Source organism: Macaca nemestrina, chromosome 2, assembly GCF_043159975.1.
Source record: "Macaca nemestrina isolate mMacNem1 chromosome 2, mMacNem.hap1, whole genome shotgun sequence".
In the NCBI taxonomy this organism is placed as follows: domain Eukaryota; kingdom Metazoa; phylum Chordata; class Mammalia; order Primates; family Cercopithecidae; genus Macaca; species Macaca nemestrina.
In genome coordinates, this window is record NC_092126.1 from 156817443 (window position 1) to 156838859 (window position 21417).

The following is a 21417-nucleotide window of genomic DNA, read 5'->3' on the forward strand; positions in this document are numbered from 1 at the left end:
AGGAAGGATATAATAAAAAGACAATTACTAGTGCTGCCAAGGATGTGGAGAAAGTGGAACCTTCATTCCTTGCTGGTGGGAATGTATGGCATTTCCTGAAAGAATTAAATAGAGTTACCATATAACCCAGCACTTCTACTCCTAGGTCTATATCCAAAAGAAATGAAAACACATGTCCACACAAAAACCTTGTCCATGAATATTCATAGCAGCATTAGTCATAGTAGCCAAAAAGCGAAACTACCCAAATGTTCATCAGTTGACAAGTGAATAGACAAAATGTGGTCTATCCATACAATGACATATGTCACCATACAAACCAATGAAATCTGAGGCATGCTACAACATAGGCAAAACTTATAAATATTATCCTAAGTGAAGCTGATGCGGTGGCTCACACCTGTAATCCTAGCACTTTGGGAGGCTGAGGTAAATCACTTGAGGTCAGGAGTCTGAGACCAGCCTGGTCTACTAAAAATACAAAAATTAGCTGTCTGGGTGTGGTGACACACACCTGTGATCCCCGCTGCTCGGGACACTGAGGCAGGACAATTGCTTGAGCCCGGGAGGCAGAGGTTGCAGTGAGCCAATGTTGTGCCTCTGCACTCCAGCCTGGGCCACAGAATGAGACTCCAGCTCAAAAAAAGAAAAAAAAAAGAAAAAAAAAAACTAAGTGAAAGAAGTCATGCATTTATATGAAATGTCCAGAAAAGGCAAATTCATAAAGACAGAAAGTAATTAGAGGTTGCCAAGGGCTGGGGGAGGGGGAATGAGGTGTGGCTGCTAACGAGTATGGGATTTTTTTTGGAGTGATGAAAATATTCTGGAATTAGATAATGGTGATGGTTGCACAAATGTGTGAATTTTCTGAAACCACTGAATTGTACACTTTAAAAGGGTAACTTTTGTGGTATGTGAATTATATTTCAATTAAAAAACCATTGTGCTGTACTGTTAAGGTTTATATGCCGTTCTGCAGAAGGAGGTAAAGGGGAATACATTTATATAATCTGAAAGAGGATCAAGAATATATACCTTATTTTTAAATAAAATAGTAAATAGACAAAACAAACAATTATCATGCATCATTATTGATTGATCCTAGTTTTTATAAAGCTGTAAAATATATTCTGAGGACAGTTACGTGAACTTGAATATGGAGTATGTAAGTATCGGGAGATGTCATGGAATTGGTCAACTTTTGCAGCTAAGATAATGCTACATGTGAATGCGAGAGAACATCCTTATTTTTTAGAGCTGTCTCCTGGAGTATTGTAATACGTCTGATTTAGTTTTCAGTGGTTTGACACTATGCATGAAGGCGGGGGGAGCAATATGGTAAAATGTTAATACTTGTGGAATTTGGGCAACGAGTATATGACTGTTCTTTGTACTTTTCTTTCTACGTTTCCTCATGTTTAAGGTTTCTCATAATGCAGATTTTATAAGGAAAGAGAAGCGTGTGCATGAATGTGAGTGTTTAGTTGAATTCTCCACAGCCACCCCCGCTCCACCCTCCGGCTCACCCACGAGGCTCCCATCCCAGTTGCAGGCTGGGTCCCAGGCAGAGCACTGGCCCTGCAGAGCTGGTCTTCAGCCTGGCTGCTGGGGAACTGTGGGAAGAGGCAGCTGGGCTGTCCCCTTACCCAAGGCCTGGGAGTCAGGTGTGTGTGCACTGTCAATAGATTTCTGGTGGGTCTTTGGCTGTTGTTCAGACAAGGGCAGCTGGGGAGAAGCAGACTCTGAAAGGAAATGCAGTGGTCCCCCTCGAGAGAAGTAAAAAGTCTTTATCAAGCCTGAGGCATGTTCAAAAGTAAAATGTCACACTGGAGTCACCCTTAGAGAACAGCACCCTGGAGAAGGAATGGCTGGAAGGCAAAGCTTGACAGAAGCCACGAAGAGCTGTAGAGGACAGGGGGGCCAACAGAGGAGGGGACACCTCCCTGAGTGAGTCGTGAATGACAGATCCAGACGGCGTGGGGGAGGAGGGGACGGCACTGCAAGGACTAGCGCCCGGTGGCTCCACAGCAGTCCTTCCTCACGGAGCCCGGCCTGCTGCAGCCCCAGCAGGACTCCCCACCAACGTGTCAGTTTTCACTCCAAAAAAGAGCTGTCCTCTTCCCCTGCTCTCAGACTCCTGCCACCCCCTCCACCTGTGGATCTGCGGGGCCATTGCGGGGGGACTCCCTGCCGCTGCATCCTCCGTAGGAAGAGCCTAAGGACCCACCCGCATGGGCCGGCCATCCCCCTTCTCATCCTAAAAACAGAGGTCAGTTCCTGCACTGGGACTCAGACTTCAGGATCCAGAAGCACACTTGGAGACGCGGAGCTGTCTCTCATTATCAATTCAAGAAGCCGCCTGAGAGAGGGGCTAAGTTGGGAGGACCAAGGAGTACAGGACTGGGAGTCCCACAGGGTAAGCAAAGACCTTGGAGGCCAAGGCGGCTGGGTGCTGATTTCCCACAAGGGACTCAAAGCTGGAGGACCTCAAGCTGAAGGTGCCAAGGCAGATGGAGGGGGATGCCCATATGGAGATAATGGCCAAAGGGGGGCCGCAGGTCAGCCTAGGGAGCTGGACAGGTGTGTGGCAGGAGCCCTCACCGGTGATCAGTGACACAGGAGACTACCATGACAAGGGAGGTGCCCAGGCAGAGAGCGAGTCCACGGGCAAGTCCACCATGGGGACCAGGCAGGTGGGTGATGTGGGGTCTCCTTGTCACTGACAAAGAAAATGAAGGTTTAAGCCAGGTGTGGTAGCACATCTGTAGTCTCATCATTCAGGAGGCTGAGGTGGGAGGATCATCTGAGTCCGGGAATGTTGAGGCTGCAGTGAGCAGAGATCATGCCACTGCACTCTAGCCTGGGTGACAGAGTGAGACCCTGTCTTGAAAGAGAAAGGAAGGAGAGGGGAAGTGGAGGAGGGAGAAGGGGAGGGGGAGGGTTTAAAAAAGAATGAAAGGTTGGCTTTAATCGCTGAGTTTGGTAAAGTAGAAAAACCTGATGTACCTGGCATTTCACTGGATATGCAGATCAATGCGTTCTGATGCATTGTCGGGGCACATGAAAAGGATCCCAGAGACCACCCTGGCAGAAGTGTCCCCTTGCACATCCTGACATAATGACCCCTGGGTCCATGGACCAAATGGTGGGCTGGGGCAGTGGTGAGGGGACAGCCAGGGCAGCGTAACCGAGCTGAGGAGAGGCTGCAGGGCTAAAGGCCATAGCAGGGAGGGCCTGTGCTCCTCTGTCCAGGGCAGGTTGACCCTCTCACCCTGTGCCAAGCAGGATCCCCACCCTGACTCCCCTAATGAAATCTGCTGGTCACCCTCAAAGGCCTGATGTTCCTGGCATGTCCCTCCTTGGTGCTGTGCCCAGAAGGCAGCCTTTCATGGTCCAGGACAGCGAGGGCCACCGGGGCTGCTGTGGGCTCCAAGCAGTGATGGCCTCCACCCACACTAACTCCTCCCCTAGAGATGAAGGGGCCCAGATTTACCACCCAGGGGCAGGCAGGGGCTGGGGAAGCAGACACAGTAGGGGAGGGAGGGGCTTTGACCAGGTGTGACTCAGGGAGACAGGGGATCAGGTTCCCTATCAAAGGTCCACCTCTCCAGGGCTGTCTTAGGCGAGAAGCTGGTGGGATCGATCCAGCCATCTGTTTAATCTCAGAAACAAAGGTACTCACTGCACTGTGTTACCCGCTGGCCAGGAGAGGGGCAGGGTGTGTAATTGACCTACTTGTCAGAAGTCAGGGAACAATGACCCCAGCAGGAGGCTTTGAAGGGAGTGGGAGTCAGACCCCTCCCAGGAGCCCAGAGGTCACTGTGGCTGCAGCTGGGGTAAGGGGAGCTAGACCTGGCCCTGGATCCGCCTCAGCCCTTGCTGTCGGGGTGGGGCCTGGCAGAGACCAGGAGCCAGTCACCCTGGCTCTGGGTCTGGGTTTGGCACGAGGGCTATCTCCAGTGGGGTTCCTGTTCCCACTTTAGAGAGGGAGTTACACCCTTAAGCCCTGACTTCCCTCTGAGCAGCTACTTCCTGTGCATGTGCAAAGACTGATGCGCCCTCAGGGGCTTTGCTGTGTTATTCGGACCCTTTTGTCTTTTCTCCCTTGTTTCTCTGAGCAGTCAGTTGCTTTCTGAGCCGCATGTTATTAAACCTTCTGTGTTTCTGGTTGGCTTTCATGCACACATTTGGAAGCTGCTTCTTTAGGCCGGTAGAGGTGATCTATTCTTAGTGGAAGGTGCCTTTTATCACAATTAACTGTTTCTTTGTACTTTTATACTTTTACCTTCAATTATATTTTCCCACAGAACTTTGTTACACCTTTGTTTGTGTCAGCATTTGTTTGCTGTATCTCTTATATTATTGTCATTTTCCTGCTTCACTTTTATTGCATTTTGGGTATGTCCCTTGTAAACTATAGCTGGATTTCATGTTTTAATCCAATTTGAGAATCTTTTAATAATCCGTTCAGTCATTTCTCTTTATTTTTCCCGTTTATTATGCTTGTCACTACTTTTTCTCCCATCCTGATATTCATTGGATTACTTCATTCCTTTTGTTCCATTTCCCCTTCTACGTCTTTAAAAATTATGTCTTTTAGTTTTGTTCTTCTAGTCATTACCTTTACTTCTTATTTATTTTTGAGCCAGAGTCCCGCTCTGTCATCCAGGCTGGAGTGCAATGGCGCAATCTCGGCTCACGGCAACCTCTGCCTCCCGGGTTCAAGCAATTCTCCTGCCTCATCCTCCCGAGTAACTGGGATTACAGACACCTGCCATCATCCCCGGCTAATTTTTGTATTTTTTGTAGAGACAGGGGTTTCACCATGTTCACCAGGCTGGTCTTGAACCCCTGACCTCAGGTGGTCCACCCGCCTCAGCCTCCCAAATGCTGGGATTACAGGCAGGAGCCACCATGCCCGGCCTCAGGTCATTACCCTTAAATTGTTAACACATGCATATTCTTAAAATTCTAATGTTAACCGACACCTGTATTCTTTCTCCTCAAAGAAAGTATTTCTCTCAGAATCCTTTCATTGGCTGAGTGACTGCAGCCCTCCCACTTCCCTGCCCCTACAGACCAGCTCCAGTGTTATCAGGAGAAACCTGAATTCCATCTAGTTGGTAATATCCTGCTTTACCGTTTTAATTGGTACTGATTAGATTATATCACAGAGATTTCTGATGTTCTCACTGTTTCTGTGTGATCTACTTGTGAACGTGTGATGTAGATTACTGTTTCTCTTTGTAGTGCTATCTTTTGTGCTTTGGGTATTTTCAAGTTTGTCGTTGCATACATTGAGGGTTACGCTTGTTATATTTTCTTCGTGATCATTCCTTTCACCAGGATGAGACGCACCCCTCAGTGATGACCCCCTACTTGCCCCTACAGGCCTACCTTTCTGCCCTGCTTGGAGCCCCAATAGCTCCCTTAGTAGATTGCATCTGCCACACCCCTGCCTGCTCTGGCTTTCAGGAAATCAGACAGCAGGATAGAGGGTGGGCTCAGGTTCTTGATTCCATCGCGCACTTCCTCCCTGCAGGCCTGTGGCCTGGTGGCAACTGCATTCCTAATCAACTGCCCCTCTCCTAAAGCTACAAGTGTCCCTGGGTCCTGGAACACCTCCCACTCTCTCTGCCTCCTCTGCAGACCTCGGCAGGGCCCTGGGGGCCTCATCATCTCTTGTTGGTTCCTTCAGCCCTGCCAATGTGAGCAGTGGCAAATCCATATGGGTCTGCGGCAACTCAATTCTTGCCTCCTCGATGGAAAGAATTCATCTGAGGGGCATAAGGCAGAGTGAGAGACCAAGGTGAGTTTTTAAGCAGGACTGAGAGTTTATTAAAACATTTTAGAGCAGGACCAAAAAAAGTAGAGTACACTTGGAAGAGGGCCAAGCAGGCAACTTGAGATTCAGGTGCCTCATCCGACCTTTGCTATGGGGTTTTATACATTGTCATGATTTGGGGGTTTGTGTTTCTTCTCCCCTGATTCTTCTCTGGGGTTGGGCTTAGAGAGGCCCACTTGGGAGGGGTTGCACGTGTGTTTACTGAAGTTATGCACATGCTCATCTGAGGCGTTTTTCCCTTACCAGTAGAGTGTTCCTAGAGGAAGGTCATGTACCAGTTAAACTCTATTTTGCCTCTTAGTGCACATGCTTGAGCCCACTCACCCGACTCCTGAAATCTTATCGGGAAGCTGCTGATTACCAGCTCCAGGTGTTTTCTATCTACTGGGAGACTGCCTTTCCCTGGTGCAACCAATTATTTTAGAGACAGTTTAACACCACCTGACCATCACCTGATGGTCACCTGACATTCCTGCTGGGGGAGCCCTCTCCTGCTCTGTTCATGTCTGCCTAGCTACCAACTCTAACACCAGTATCCCTGCAAATAGGACTTTCATTCATTGCTCTTCTCTTAATCCTTCAAGTGTTTCCTTCTGAACCATGATTGATCCATTGTTTTTGACTCTTTATAATGATTTTCGCCTTAAATTTTATTTTAGACTATGCGGCTACTACTATACCCTCCTTCTTTTGTTAATATTTACAGGTCAGTCTCTGTCTTTCCACAGATATATTTAATCAATTTGCATTTGCTACCCGTTACTGAGTGAATCCATGCCATTCTTCCTCAGCAGAGGCCAGTTTCTTGGCATCTTCTTACCCTCTCTGCCCTTCTTGCCTATCCCAGACTACTTTTAATCAGTATGCCCACAAGTTTAAATGCCTTTCATGTGTGTCTCTGCCCACCACTGCTTCTTGGCTTCCACAGCTTCCTACTGGATTTTTGTAATCACTGTATAACTTCCTTTATTAGTTTTTTTTCGGTGAAGAACTGTGAGGGTGACAAACTGATAAAAATACCTTAATATTCCAATACTTCATCTTATTATCGGTCCTCATTGACAGTGTGGCTGGGTATAGAATTCCAACTCCAGAGTTATTTTGCCTCAGCACTTTAAAGATGCTGTTTTATTATCTTCTTGCCTTCATTTTGCTGATTTCATCTGACTATTCTTTTATATATGGCCCACATTCTTTACTGGTAACTCTTAGGGTTGATTCTTTATCCTTGGTGTAATGGAATGTGATCACAGTGTGGCCAGTTTTTTGTCTTATGGTAATTTGCTCAGTGTGTGCCTTCAATTTGAAGATTAATTTATTTTTTAGTTCTAGAGGTTCTGTTTTACTTTTTGGAAATATTTCTTCTTATTTAATCCGTTCTGGAATTCCAACTATAGATATTGAAACATCCCTGAAACCTCAATGTCCCATTTTTCCATACTCTCCAGTTATTTATTCCTTTGTGCTGCATTGTTCTGCAATGTGTCCAATCTATTAATCTTTTACATGGAATGTTATATATTTCATTTCTACCATCTCTATTTAGTTCTGTTTCATAACCCCCATCTTTGTTTTATGGATGAAGTAGTAGTCTTTATCTTTCTGAACGTAATTGTGTAGTGTTTCTTTGTTTTAATGATACCTTTGAGAAATTCCTGAAGATTCATGTGTTAACTCTCTCTGGAGGGGCTCCTCCCTTTGTTGAAGCCAGCATGAGCATCTCTAGACATTTGCTGATTTGACATTTGCAGACATTACTTTGTCCGGCCAGCAGTTTTTTTCTTCCGTATAATCCCATCTATTCTGTGTGTTTTGGGGGACTCCTCCCAGTTTCAAGTCTACCAAGAAGTCCTTCTTATTTGCAAATGGGATGGTTACTTTTCTGTTAAATTGTTGAATGTTTTCCTTATTGGTATGGATTTAGTGCAGAGAGGGGTATGTCACAGGCCAGATCTCCAGAGAAACAGAACCAATAGGATGGATAGATAGATAGATAAATGATAGATAGATAGATAGATAGATAAATAGATAGATAGATAGATAGATAGATAGATAGATAGATAGATAGACAGACAGACAGAAGATTTACTGTGAGAATTGGCTTACACAATTATAGAGGTTGAGAGGTTCATGATATGCCACGTGCAAGCTGGAGAACCAGGGAAGACATGGTATAATTTAGTCTGAGTCCAAGATCTGACAACCTGGAGTTACATTGCTTGAGGGCAGAAAAAGATGGATTTCTCTGCTCAAGGAGAGACAGAGAGAGAGAGTAATCTGCCTTTCCTTTGTCTCTTTGTTCTATCCAGCTCCTCAAAGGATGGGATGGTACCTGCCAGCATTGTTGAGGGTAGATCTTCCTTTCTCAGTTCACTGATTCAAATGCTTATCTCTCTGGAAACACCCTCACAGATATACCCAAAAATAAGATATAACACTTTACCAGATACCTTGGTATCCCTAATCCCAGTCATGTTGACACCAAAAATTAATCATCACAGGGCAACTGTAGCATTTGATGGTCTATTGTCTTGAAGCCTTGAAGCAGGACTCTCTGCCCTGGTTTTAATTTTCTTTGTGAAATCCATTTAGGATTTTATTCTTAGCTATTTTATACTTTCTGTTGCTATTGTTAAGGGGACATTTTTCCTATAGCATTATTATTCTATTTTGGGTTCTCCAGGCAGCTGACTGTTGGAATTAATGATATAGGAGAGAGAAGAAAGAAGCAGGACTGGACAGAGAGAGGTCAAGGTCAAGAGAGCTCATGGTCCATGCAGGCCTAATGACCTTAATTAACCCCATGAGGATTCCAGAAACTACAACAGCCTGTTGGAGGTGTCCAGTTGGGCTTTCATCCTTGCCTCCCTCAGTCACTGGATGTGTACAGCCTTGGGAAGGCCACCTTTGGGAAGGTCAGGGTGGCCATCTCCCACTGAGGCTGTCCCTGAAAAGACTGACATCTGAAGGCTGTCTGCTGACCACATTCCCAGCAGGTGGAGCAAGAAGTCCTTCTATGAAGGGGCTTTGAGCAGCACATCTTTGTGCCTGTCACAGTTTTTAACTGGCTGCTGTATTTATAGGAAAGCTATTTACTTGCATATATTTATCTTATATTCAGTCACCTACAGAAGTCCCTTTACTGTAATTAGTTTTCTATTTTTTAGGGGGATGTAAGTGTACTAAACTAAGATAAACATGGCTGTTTACAAGAGTTCTACCTCCCATTTCAGTTTATTATGTTATTGCATTTGCCAGAATTTACCCACAAATTAAATGTTCATAAAAACAGTCATAACTGAGAGTGCTGTTCTGCTCTTGATTGCCCGTAAGAATCTCGAGTGAAGTCAGCTGTTGCTCTGTGATATGGATTGGCTCTGTCCCCACCCAAATCTCATCATGAACTGTAGTTCCCATAATCCCCACGTGTCATGGGAGGGACCCAGTGGGAGGTAATCGAATAGTGGAGGTGGTTTCCCCATCCTACTTTCATGATAGTGAGTGAGTTCTCACAAGCTCTGATGTTTTTATAAGGGGCTTTTCCTGCTTCACTCTGCACTTCTCCTTGCTGCCACCATGTGAAGAAGGATATGTTTGCTTCCCCTTCTGCCATCATAAGTTTCCTGAGGCCTCCCCAGCCCTGCAGAACTGTGAGTCAATTAAACCTCTTTCCCTTATAAATTACCCAGTCTCAGATATGTCTTTATTAGTGGCATGACAACAGACCAATACGCCCTGAAACGTCTCTTCTCTCTGCATTGAAGAAAACTCCTTTAAACCTCATAAAAGTGCAATAAGTGGAGGCAGGTAGCAACCAGGGTAGATATGTAGTGGATGGCATGGTTTTATCCTCCTCGTGTTTATCTGATCACCATCTACTTATGGCATGTGATATTGGTCTTCCATCGAATGTTTCTTAGAGGGCCCCTGTCAACTCCTGATGGTTGGCTCTTTTGGCTTCAAACCGTGCACATAACTATTTATTCTAGGATTTTTCATGGGGCTGGTATCCTTAAGCTCACAGGGCTGCAGCCCCTCCAATCTACCTTTTGTCTTTCTCCATCCTAGAAGCACTTCCTGATGCTCCTTGGAAATATTGGGAGAGCCATTGGTGCTGGGTGGGGGGGGGGGCAGTAGTTTCTGATCTGAGGGTCAGAAGCTCTGGAGCCAGGCAGTTCTCTTACCCCCTCAGACTCCATTTCCATGACCCTGAATAGTTCCCACTGAGGGAGACAGAGAATCCCAGCAAGAGCAGACCTTGAAGACCATCTGCACTCAGTTACCAAGGAGATCCTACCCTTGAGGTGGCAGAAGGACACAGATGCTTTGGGGGGTCTGCCCTGACTCTCATCCCTTCCTGCTCTTCCCCCAGCATACTCTCCCTTTCAGAAGGACCTTCTCCTGGATGCAGTGCCTTACACCTATAATTCCAGTCACTCAGGAGGCTGAGGGAGGAAGATTGCTTGAGGCCAGGAATTCAAGACCAGCCTGAGCAACAGAGTGAGACCCCATCACTAAAATACTTTTTAATTAACTAGGCTTGGTTGCACATACAAATAGTCCTAGGTACTCAGGGGGCTGAGGTGGGAGGATTGCTTGAGCCCCAGGGGTAGAGGCTGCAGCGAGCTGTAATCATGTCACTGCACCCCAGTTTGGGTGACAGAGCCAGGCCCTAACTCTATAAACAATAGCAAAAAAAATCTTGTATCTTCATTTACTGTCCATGGATCAAACCCTGTCTGCCCAGTAACCCAATCTCCGATGATATTTTCCTGCTCATAGGCTCTGCGTGGGCTGCACATTTGCCCTGCATTAAATCAGGCCTCATGTCATCAGTGTGCTGAGTCCTGTCCAATGCTCTTCCCAGCCTGCTCACTCCAGCACTCAGAAAGTCTCTGCTTGTTCTAGCCTGTCTTTCACACCTCTCCAACATGTGTGAATCTCCCTTTTGAATAGAGAGCAAGCCGGCGTCAGGCCAGAGCCTTGGCAGGCAGAATCGCGAACTGGCTTGCTGGCTGTTTCAGGCGCTCATTGTGCTTGTGTTCACAGGTACCTTCCTCTGATGGCAAGTGGTACCGCCTTTCCGCTTTCTTGTTGGGATCCATAGATACATTTGTTTAGGTTTATAAAAGGGAACTGAATTGAAAGTGTGTATGAAGTAAACAATAGCGTAGGTGGTATGACACCCTGACAAAACACACAGATGGTGGAAGTGTGGGGACTCTGTTTGACAGAATGAAGCCAGAATGCAGCCCACCATCCGGTCGCTCCCACCCTAACCTACTCTGTCAAGGTGCCCTCCCACAGGCCCTCCATAGCCCTGTGTGCTGGGGATGGTGTACAGCCCTGCCTTGGTCTTCTCCACCTGCACACCTTCTTCCTGGACTACTCTTCCCCTGAATTTTCTCATGACAAAGCCATGCCATCTGTCAGGCCAGCTCGAGGCCAAACTTTCCCTGGATGACCCCCAGTGACTGCTGCTGGGCCTACAGAGCACCTCACCCTCCCTCTCTGGGGCTCTCTCTCCCATGCTACCGCACACTAGAGGTTTCTGGGCTGGCCCTGGTGAGCAGGCTGCGACAGTTAGAGGTTCCACAGCATGTGCTGACAGCATGGAGCCTCACTTGCTTCTCTTGCACCTGTGCAGGCCAGCAGGATGGTAAGCCAGGCTGGGCATGAGTGAACACACATTTATTCAGTACCTGCTCCATGAAGGGCACCAGAGTAGGCACTCTATGTGCTCCTGGGTGGGGCGACATCACTGGGTTTGTGTGGGATGCCCTCAGCGCTAAGAAACAGAAGACCCCAATTCACAGCGGCTTTGGCCTCTTGTGGTCATGCGGCGTCCAGTGAGGGGTCTGGAGGCAGGCAGGGGCTGCCTCTAGCTCTGTTCTCAGCAGGCTGGCTCTGGTTTTCAAATTCAAGGCTTTGAGTGGGGAGAGAAGATCCAGTGCCAGGCTTGACTTCCCAGAGCCCCCAGAATACCCCATGGACATTCCATTGGCTTGGTGGGTTCCTAGGGGAGTTCCAGGCTGCCCCCAGTTGCAAGGAAGACTGGAAAAGGGATTCTTCTCACCTATGCTGAGACAACTACTGCTCCTCTGGCAAAACAATGTCTGTTACTAAGGACGAAGGGAGGAATGGATGCTGAGCCAGCAGCAGAGGTGCAGTGCAGCACCCAACTTGCAGATGGGAATGCTGAGGTTGAGAGATGGGAAGGACATCATACAAAGGAACTGGAATTTTGACTGGATCCGCCTGATGCCAGGATGGCAATTTTCTAGCACATCATCCACCTTCATCTTATTCTCTCGGGCCCAGAAGAGTTAAAGAAGGAATTATTCATATCATCCATTTATCCAGGAAACCTGCTGGCTTGCACTTATGTGAGGACTTGTGCTGGGCACCAGAGACATGGGGGGCAAGTAGAGCCAGGCCGATTCCTCAGACCTCCTGGTGCAGGAGGTGAGCTAGCAGAGCTGCCCAGCATCCAGCCCCATGTGTCCCAGAGGTCCCTGGAGGCATAAGCACAGGGTCCACTGGGGCTGTCAAAGGACTGGCAGCAGAGACAGGGAAGGTTGGGAGGAGGCATTTCAGCAATGAGTGCAGAGATGCTGTCCATAGCCTGGGCTCTGTCCCCGGTGCTCTGTGCACCTTAACTCACTTAATCTTCAAATTAACCCTGCACTGATGATATTAGTCCCATCCTTCTATGTGTAGCTGGAGAAACTGAGGCACCGAGAGAGAGAGACTCAGAACTGGGCCAAAGTTACAAGGCTGAGTAGCCTGATCACAGGCAGACTGACCCTAGAGGCACACCTGGCCACTCTGCCGTCCCGTCCAGGGCAGCAGAGGAACAGAGGAGTGAGCTGCAACTCACCAGCAGCATACAAGCAGACGGGCCTCCACTGGGGATGCTGAATTCTGGGCAGGGAAATGGACAGAAGGACTCCTCAGTGGCCCCACAGTTGGGTGGATGGCTGGGTCTGGGAGGCACCGAGTTGCCTGTGGGGCTGCCATGGCCATGGGTGTCTGGCCCCTCTGGCAGACACAAAGGGTGATGTTTTATGTCTTAATTAAACGGAGAGGAGTTTAATTGATGAGTGGCCTGCCGGACGCTGCAGCTTCCTGGCTTCCCACCCCAATGACTCATGCATGCGGCGGCCCCAGATGCCGAGCACAGCTAATAGATTTGCAATGCTGATCACTGCTCCAGACCCACTTAGTGAGGCTCCGGGAAGACTCTTACCACCCTGGGATTGAATTGAATTGCTTTTCATTTTGAGCAGCGTCCATAAATCCCTCACACATCAGCCCTCCCTTCAGAGGCGCTTCCAAGCTCAGACCTCCCCCACTCCAGCAGGGCTGTTAGAAGGGCAACCTTGACACACGGAAGAGCCACTCGGAACCAGGTATCTGTGTGTCGGTGGCATGGAACAGAGGCCCACAGGTGTCTGGCCCCAAGCAGGGCATCTCCATGGATGTTTTCTCACCCACTCCTCACACATTCCACGTTGGGGCCCAGAGAGGGTGATGGCCTGTGCAAGGCCACTCAGCGAGGAAGCAGGAAACCAACTCAGGAACAGCCACAGCCTCTTGCTTGTGGAGTCACCATGGACAGGTGACTCTCTTTCCACCTGTGCCTCCTCCCTGAAAATCAAGTGCCGTGATACAATGCCCCACTCCCACAGGTAAGAATTTAAAGGCACCTGGATTCAGTCATTTGACAAATTTCTTTCAAGCATCTGCTATGTGCTAGGTGTGCTGTCGGAGCTGGGCTACAGCCATGAACAAGGTAGACAAAGTCACCTTGGAGGTGACAAGCCTGTTGGGAGAGGAGGTGGTAAGCAAAAACACTACCAAGACACTTGGAGGTTGTGGCTAGTGTGACAAAGAAAACCAGGCAGGGCCACGCACAGCAGAGGGCAACACACAAGAGACAGCTTGGGTTGGGGCTGCGAGGAGGGGACCCTGGGGCTGAAACCTGAAGGATGAGCAGGAGCTGCGTGGGGAAAGTGTTCCGTCCAGGGAAGAGCAGTGTGGAGGCTCTGAGCAGTCCCAGAGAGAGAGGCCCATGTATCGGGGGCAAAGCGGCTGGGGCATCCAGGAAGAGTGGGAGGCCAGGGGGGTGGCTGGCTCATGAAAGGAGCTCTGCTTTTATTCTATGCACCCAGCCCACAGTGGGCATGAACAGGAACAGTTTCCCCAAATTCCTCTGGAGCATTCCAGAGCACTCTCCGCCTTCCGAGTACCCCATGTCCGACTTCTCCCTCTGTTCTCCCTCCCCATACCCCGCGTCCACCTTCTGCTCGCACAGCCCTCCTTTCTCATGGTCCTGCTTCATGCCTCCTCTCTCCAAATTTCCCCATCATCCACAGCCAAGCCCTCGGTCCAAGACTCCAGGAGATTTCCTTGGGCCCCAATGTCTCCCCCAAAATCCCTCCACGTGGGCACACGGCTTAAGATCTCATCTCCCACTGGCAGACATCAAGTGCGCAGATCCCCTTCTCCCAGAACATGGCCTCTGCCTCCCTGGCACAGCCCCAGGGCCCTCCCTCCATGCCCTGTCCTGGGGATACCTCAGTGTGGCCACCAGCTGCCCCCCTTCATAAGATTGGGGCTATGAGCCTTGGTACTAGGAGGTGAAGCTTAGGGAGGTGGTGATGTCCTCCCTGGGCTTGACATGCTGCTGCTTCTCTGCCTGCATGAGGTGACTCTGAATCCAACACATCCCCCAGCCCTCATCAGCACCCAAGGGGAGGCTGAGGACTCCAGAAGGCCATGCAGTGAGTGAGACATGGCTCCAAGGGGTGGGTAGCTCATGCTCACTCCAGGAGGGAGCCTGCTGGGAGGAAGAGGTTGACCGAGAGCCCCAGCTCCTGTGTCTTCAAGGTCCATGGCAGCTTTACACAGAGGCTGAGGACCAAGCCCGGCCAGTGGGTGCTGGGACATTGAACAAATAAATGAAAAGATGAATCCTGGAGAAAGGAACTCCTCCCTGGCCAGTCTGAGTTCTGGGGCCTTCGGTGGAGTGTGACCAAGGCTCTCTCAGAGCCGTACTGCAACCTGGGGCTCTTCCTGCCCCCTCCTCCCTTTCTCAGGTCCCTAAGCCCTGATTTGAGGCTCCCCCACCTGCCCCACCCCCTTTCCCTATGTTCCCCAATGGTGTTTCCCTCAATAATCTCTTGCACACCTCATTCCATCTCAGTGTCTGCTTCATGGAGGACCAGAACTGACATGCTACATGGTTCTGGCTGGACAAGCTTGCCTCTCTGGCTCAGGTTCATGACACTCCCACCTGTGCCCTGCGGCCCCACCCCTGCTGTCCGGGAGGGACATCCAGCCCACGCCACCCCCACCCCGTGGCCAGCCACGCTAACTGTCGCACACCAGAGGGCCTCCTTGGCAGAATTCCTGGTGCTCCCAGGCCTGTGAGCCGGAAGGTGATCTCATCCCCAGGCAGTAACCATGGAAACAGAGCTGTGAGCCACTATGGCTCGCACGGGGGTGAGGTACCTCGGTGCCCCTCACCCAAGCCAGACCCAGACCCTCAGCTCTGCAGGCTGGCAGGGACCCCTCGTCAGAGCATCCCCAGGATTTGCCAAGACGGATGACAACCAATCTCACCCTGGAGAAGATGTCCCACCTCCCCCCAAACCCACCTGAGTTGCAGGCTTTGTTACCTCCAGGGACAGTTTTAAAATCCCGAAGTGCAGGTATTTATGGAGCACCTGTTAGGGCAGGCATTTCACCTGGCTGACAAGTCACATGATTGCTCTGAGCCTCAGAGAGACTAAGGGACTTGCCCAAATGCATGTAGCTCATGGAAAAACTGGAATTGAGACCTGAGTTTCCTTCCTCCAGGTCCAGAGCCTTGGGGGAAGCGTGGGAAGGTATGAGGATTGTATTGGAGTCTGAGGCAACTGAGCTCAGACTCCAGGATGGCCAGGTGTCAGGGCACACTCTAAAGTAACGGTGACTAAAGCAACATGTGGTGCTGCCACAGAGACAGACATGAGGCTGGAGAAGAGAATTCAGAGCCTTGAGATAGAATCCTGTCGGATACATGAGGAGTTATTCACAAACACTCAAGACTAAATAATGGTGAAGGGGAAAATAATTTACAAAATGATGCTGAGATAGCTGGAGATCAATTTTGAAAAGAAAAAAGAAGCATGTATACTTTGCATCGTAGACTCATTTAAACTTAGATAAATTAAAGATCTGACTATAAGAAATCCAATCATAGAAAACACAGTTGATGATTTGGCAGATATATGGAAGTATTAACACCTGCCTGTCTTGGAATTGAAGAAATTAAAGAAGAGACAGGGTTAATAATGTAAACATAAAAACTTTCTGGACAATAGAAACTAAAATGATTGGGAAACATTTGCATCAAAAGGGCAGAGGGTCCATGTCATCCACAGCTGTCTTAGTCTATTTGCATTGCTGTAAAGGAATACCTGAGGCTGGGTAATTGATAAGAGGTTTGTTTGGCTCATGGTTCTGCACACTGTACAGGAAGCATGGTGCCAGCATCTGCTTCTGGTGAGGCCTCGGGCTGTTTCCACTCATGGCGGAAGGCGAAAGGGAGCCAGTATGTGTAGAAATCACGTGGCAAGAGAGGAGGAAAGACAGAAAGAAGAAGAAGTGGCAGGCTCTTTTTAACAACCAGGTCTTGTGTGAACTAATAGAGAAAGAACTCACTCATTACCGAAGGGAGGGCACCAAGCCATCCAGGAGGGATCCACCCCCATGACCCAAACAATCCCCTCCAGGCCCCGCCTCCAACACTGGAGATCACACTTCAACATGAGATTTGGAGGAGACAAACACCTAAACTATATCAGTAGGTTACAAATATTTCTGCAAACAAAAATTCTCTTAGTCAAATGTGGGTAGGGCTAGAGGAGAAATGCAGCTAGTGGCCAACCGGGGCAAACATTTCACCCACTCTTGTAATCAAAGACCTGGAAATGAAACAATGAAAACAATGGCAATTTTCCACCTACTGAATTAGTGAAATTCGAAAACTGAAATAAGTGCCAGCAAGGCTGCCCAGCAACGATTGGTTCCAGGGTCCCCATGCACACAGCAGCATAAATCCACCCTGTCCTATGGAAGAGCAACTTGACAGCACATGCAGAGCCAGGAAAAACACACTGAAGCCCCTGCCTCCAGTAATCCCACCCCTGGGAATTCATCCTCAGGAAACAATGTAATAGAAGGAACAAAAAAAGTCAGAAACAAGAATATATTGGTTGAAGCACTTTTTAGTATTTTATTATGGAAAATGTCAAATCTACACCAAAGTAGAGCAAATAGGATAATGAACCATGTGCCACCCCCCAGCTTCAGCAGTTAAAAGCTCACAGCCAATATTATTAGTGTTTTAAAGCAAATCCCAGACATCATCGTATCATTTTATCCATAAATACTTCCATTTGTGTCTCTAGCAGATAAGGACTTTAAAAATCTAATCACAATATCATTGCACCCAACACATTCATAATTCTTTAATATCTTTTAATTCTCAGCCCATGTTCAAATCTCCTCAGATGCCTTTAGCTATATTTTTAGAGCTGGTTTGTTGGAATCGGAAAGCAAACAGATCGAGGTATTACATTCGGTTGCTGTACGTCTTCTCATTCTCCTTTATTCTGTAACAGCTTCCCCTTCCTCTCTTCTTTATTAATTGAAACATCTTAAAATAATGCCCTCAAAATGGAAAGCTATCTACATGCCCAGTGCCAGAGATGCTTAGGCAGTGTATGATGCATGGGCCTGCGGTGCCCCGGTCCCCCTGCTGTCCCCGGCAGCACAGGCTAAATATAACTCAGAGCAGCTGGCCCTGGGCTGACCTGGAAGGGCTCCTGCATCCTGGTGTATACTCACCAGCTCGGCCACTACAGTGACTTGGCTCCTAGACTTGGCTGCACCCTCGGCCTCCCTCCCTCAGCTCTGGCAGCCTGGACATGGCCATTTGTTCACTCATGGCATGTTGGACCTGGCCTTATTTCTGGACTTCCCTCTCATGGCTGGGGCCAACCTATTGCACTCAACAGCTGCAGGGGAGCCCACCCCACTTCTTTCATGACAGCATTCAGCGAGACAAAACCGCCAGCCAGGAGACCTCTGGCAACATAGGAAACGTGCCAGTGGGGTGTCAGGTTGAAGGACCACCACCCAACTCTGCCCATGGCCAGCGCTTGTATCTGGCCAGTGTGGTGGGGGAAAGTGAAAATGTCCATTGAGCAAATAAATGAAAAGGTGAATCCCGGAGAAAGGACAATAGTCATTGTGTTAGAGATGCGAGAATGTGGGATATGTACAGTTTCTCATGATATGCCTTCTAATTTAGATGTAACTACGGGAACATATCTTCTTTTTAATTAAGAAAAATAACCCATTCATACTTTCTCCATCCTTTGAGTGTCAGCTGTCCCACCTGTTCAAGAAGGGGGTTGACTATCATCCCTCACTTGGTTGACCTAGGAACTCCCCCACCAGGGAAATGGCCAGGGGCAGGTAGGAGGAGATGGGAGGGCTCAGCCCCACAGCCTGGGTTCTCTCTGCCCTGTCCCTTCCAGCTCAGAGAGCCACAGAAAGCAGTTGGTTGGTCAAGAGAGGAGGCTACCTCTCCAGACATACTTACCCACGGTGTCTTGATCTCACTGACTATCTCAAAAGGTAGGTATTTTATTATGTACGTATGGTAAGGCCAATAGATCAGGAGATGACTGCCATTGAAAATATAGTTTGTTACTCACAGTTCTCAAGAAGGAGGTCGTGCCATGCTATGAGGGCTGCACAGGGAAGCATGGCTTCTATGGGAAGGAATAGGTGAGGCAGGGCATGCAGGCTTAGGGTGATCTAGTTGAATCATTTCAGCGGGCTCGGGTAGAGGGTCTGTCCCCTGTTGTTGGTCTCTGGCCCTGGTGATCAGGGCAGGTGGGCCATGTGAGCACCTAGTAGAGGAGGCAGTTGGCCGAGTGGGCTCTGAGTTAGGTAGTTTGCATGGGAGATAGGAGAGGTGTGCCCCTGGGTGGGTTATTTGCTATCTCTAGGAACTGGATAACCCTGGGAAGGGTAGTCCCTCCAGAGTCAGTAAGGCTCCAGATGTCAAAGTATCAGAAAATAAAAGGCATGGTTGATACAGTAACTCAAGCCAGAACCTCGGGAGTCTTTTTTAACTTGTTTCCCTCCCTCTTCACCATCTATTAAATTACCAAATCCTGTTGGCACTGCTTCCCATAATTTCAATGCATCCTCTTCTCATTTCCATGGGTGCCAGCCTGTACCCAGCATCCCTGCTCTCCCCCAAATAATTCCACCCTGTGCCTACCCCTTCACTCCCACACTTCCATCGTTCATCACCTGGGTGGGGCAGACCACCATTTCCAAAGTGGCCGAGACACCACCTCCTATTCCACATGCTTCTCTGCAGCACCCCCACCCCATCCATGAAGAGTGAAGTCTTTTTTTCCACCTCTCTGAATCCACTAGGCCCTGTGACTGTTCTGACAGATAGAATATGACAGAGGAGATGCTGTGCCAGTTCTGAACATAGCTCTCAACTGGACTGACCACTTCCATTTTTGCTGTGTAGGAAGTGAGACTCCCCTGAGCCCACCAGGCTGCATGCAGCTCATGCCACATGGAGAAGCCATGGAGAATGAGACACGCCCTGGAGGAGAGCATGGCCAAGGAGCACCAGATACATGATGAAGAAGCTTCTCAGAGGCAGCTCTTCCAGCTCCAGCTCCCCCATGGACATCATGTGGAGTCAAGAAGAACCATCCTGCTGAGCCCTCTCCAAATTACTGACCCACAAAATTGTGACTAAACTAAAACAGCTAATTGAAGTCCCTATGTTTTGGAGCACTTTGTTATACAGCAGTGGATAACTGCAACACAACCCAACAGCCAGCGAGATCTTTCGAAAATGGAAACCAAACAATGCCACTCCTCAACTTCAAGCTCTCCAGTGGCTTCTTATTACAAAATCTGGACTTTTCATCATGGTCTTCAGGGCTCTGGACAGTCTGGCACCTGTCCCCATTGCCACTCCCTTCCTCCCTGGGCTCCATCCACACTGGCCTCCACCCTCCAGCACAGCAAGTGCCTGCTCACATTCCTTCTTCCTGAGACACTCCGCATCTCTTCTCATCTCCTGGTATCTGCTAAGATGACATCTCCTCCACTTTACACCCATCTGGGTGCCTGTAATCAAGAAAACAGAAAATAGCAATGGTTGATGAAGACGTGGAGAGACTGAAATCCTGGTACATTTCATATAGTACGTGCACTACAAAATGATACATTTTATAGTAAGATGGCACTGTTCTGCTGTGGAAAACAGTATGGTGGTTTCTAAAAAAATTAAACAGAATTACCATATGACCTGGCAATTTCTCTTCTGGGTAAATACTCAAAAGAATTGAAACCAGAATCTCACAGAGATAATTGTATGCCCATATTCAGAGCAGTATTATTCACAGGAGCTAAGGGGTGGGAACAACCCAAGCATCCATAACAGATGAATGGATGAGCACATGTGGTCTATCCACACATAGGTATTACTCAGCCTTCAAAAGGAAGACAATTCTGTACACATTACAACTTGGATGAACCTTGAGGACATTATGCTGAGCGATATAATCCAGTCACAAAAGGAAAATACTGTATGACCCCACCTATATGAGGCACTAGTATAGTCACATTCCTAGAGACACAAAGAAGAATGGTGGGTGCCAGAGGAGGAGGGAATGGAGAGTTAGTGTTTAACGGGGACAGAGTTTCAGGTTTGCAAGATGAAAAGAGATAGAGACACATGGTGGTGATGGCTGCACAACAATGTGAATGTGCTTAATGCCACTGAACTTAAAAATGGTTAAGATGATAAATTTTGTGTTATGTATATTTTATTACAATAAAAAATACAAAAAGAAAAACCACTCAGTCTCTTTCTCAGAGAGCCCTTCCACACTATCTAGGTTGTGTCCTTCTTTCCAGACCTTCAATCATGATTTACTGAGCATCAGTTCCACACCATTCACTGCATTAAGTGGGGAGATGGAATGCACCAGGCCCTGGCCTTGGCTCTGGCGTTGTCATGGGGAAGACAGGCATCAGGCAGGCGACCGAGACAGTCATCAACTTCGGCAAATGCTATGAGACAATGAGGCTGGTGTGCTGGCGACTTCCAGGTCCAGACGAGCCCCTTTCCCCTCTTTACACAACCTGTGTGGCCATGAGCAAGTTGCTGAGTCTCCCTGTGCCTCAGTTTCCCCACCCATAAAATGAGATGATACTATCTTCTCACAGCATTAATGGGAGAGAGAAAGGAGACAATACCTCTTCCTGCCTTCTCAGTTGAATGAGTAATTTTAACAAGCCACATTAAACTCACTGGAGAAATGCCGGGGAATTGGCCTTGTCACCTCTCTCCTGTGGACTTTGAAACAAAATGAGATGAGCCCCTGTGTCACATGTCTGATGAGGGACTATGCCTGAACCCTCTTCTCACATTTGTCCCATAGGGTAGAGTCACACCATCATTCCTGTGT

The 21417-nt window shown here is 48.4% G+C and overlaps 1 long non-coding RNA gene across 2 annotated transcripts in view; it reads left to right on the forward strand.

Moving 5' to 3' along the window:
- The window catches only part of LOC139362033 (uncharacterized), a 51386-nt gene extending 30634 nt beyond the window's left edge, over positions 1-20752 (forward strand). The window contains exons 1-3 of one of the 2 annotated variants that reach the window (XR_011620289.1): positions 10211-10345; positions 18439-18538; positions 19458-20752. This is a non-coding gene — a long non-coding RNA (uncharacterized lncRNA). Of the gene's footprint in view, positions 1-10210; positions 10346-18438; positions 18539-19457 lie in introns of those variants that run through there. The other variant, XR_011620288.1, reaches the window with a different exon arrangement.
- The last annotated feature ends 665 nt before the right edge of the window (positions 20753-21417 follow it).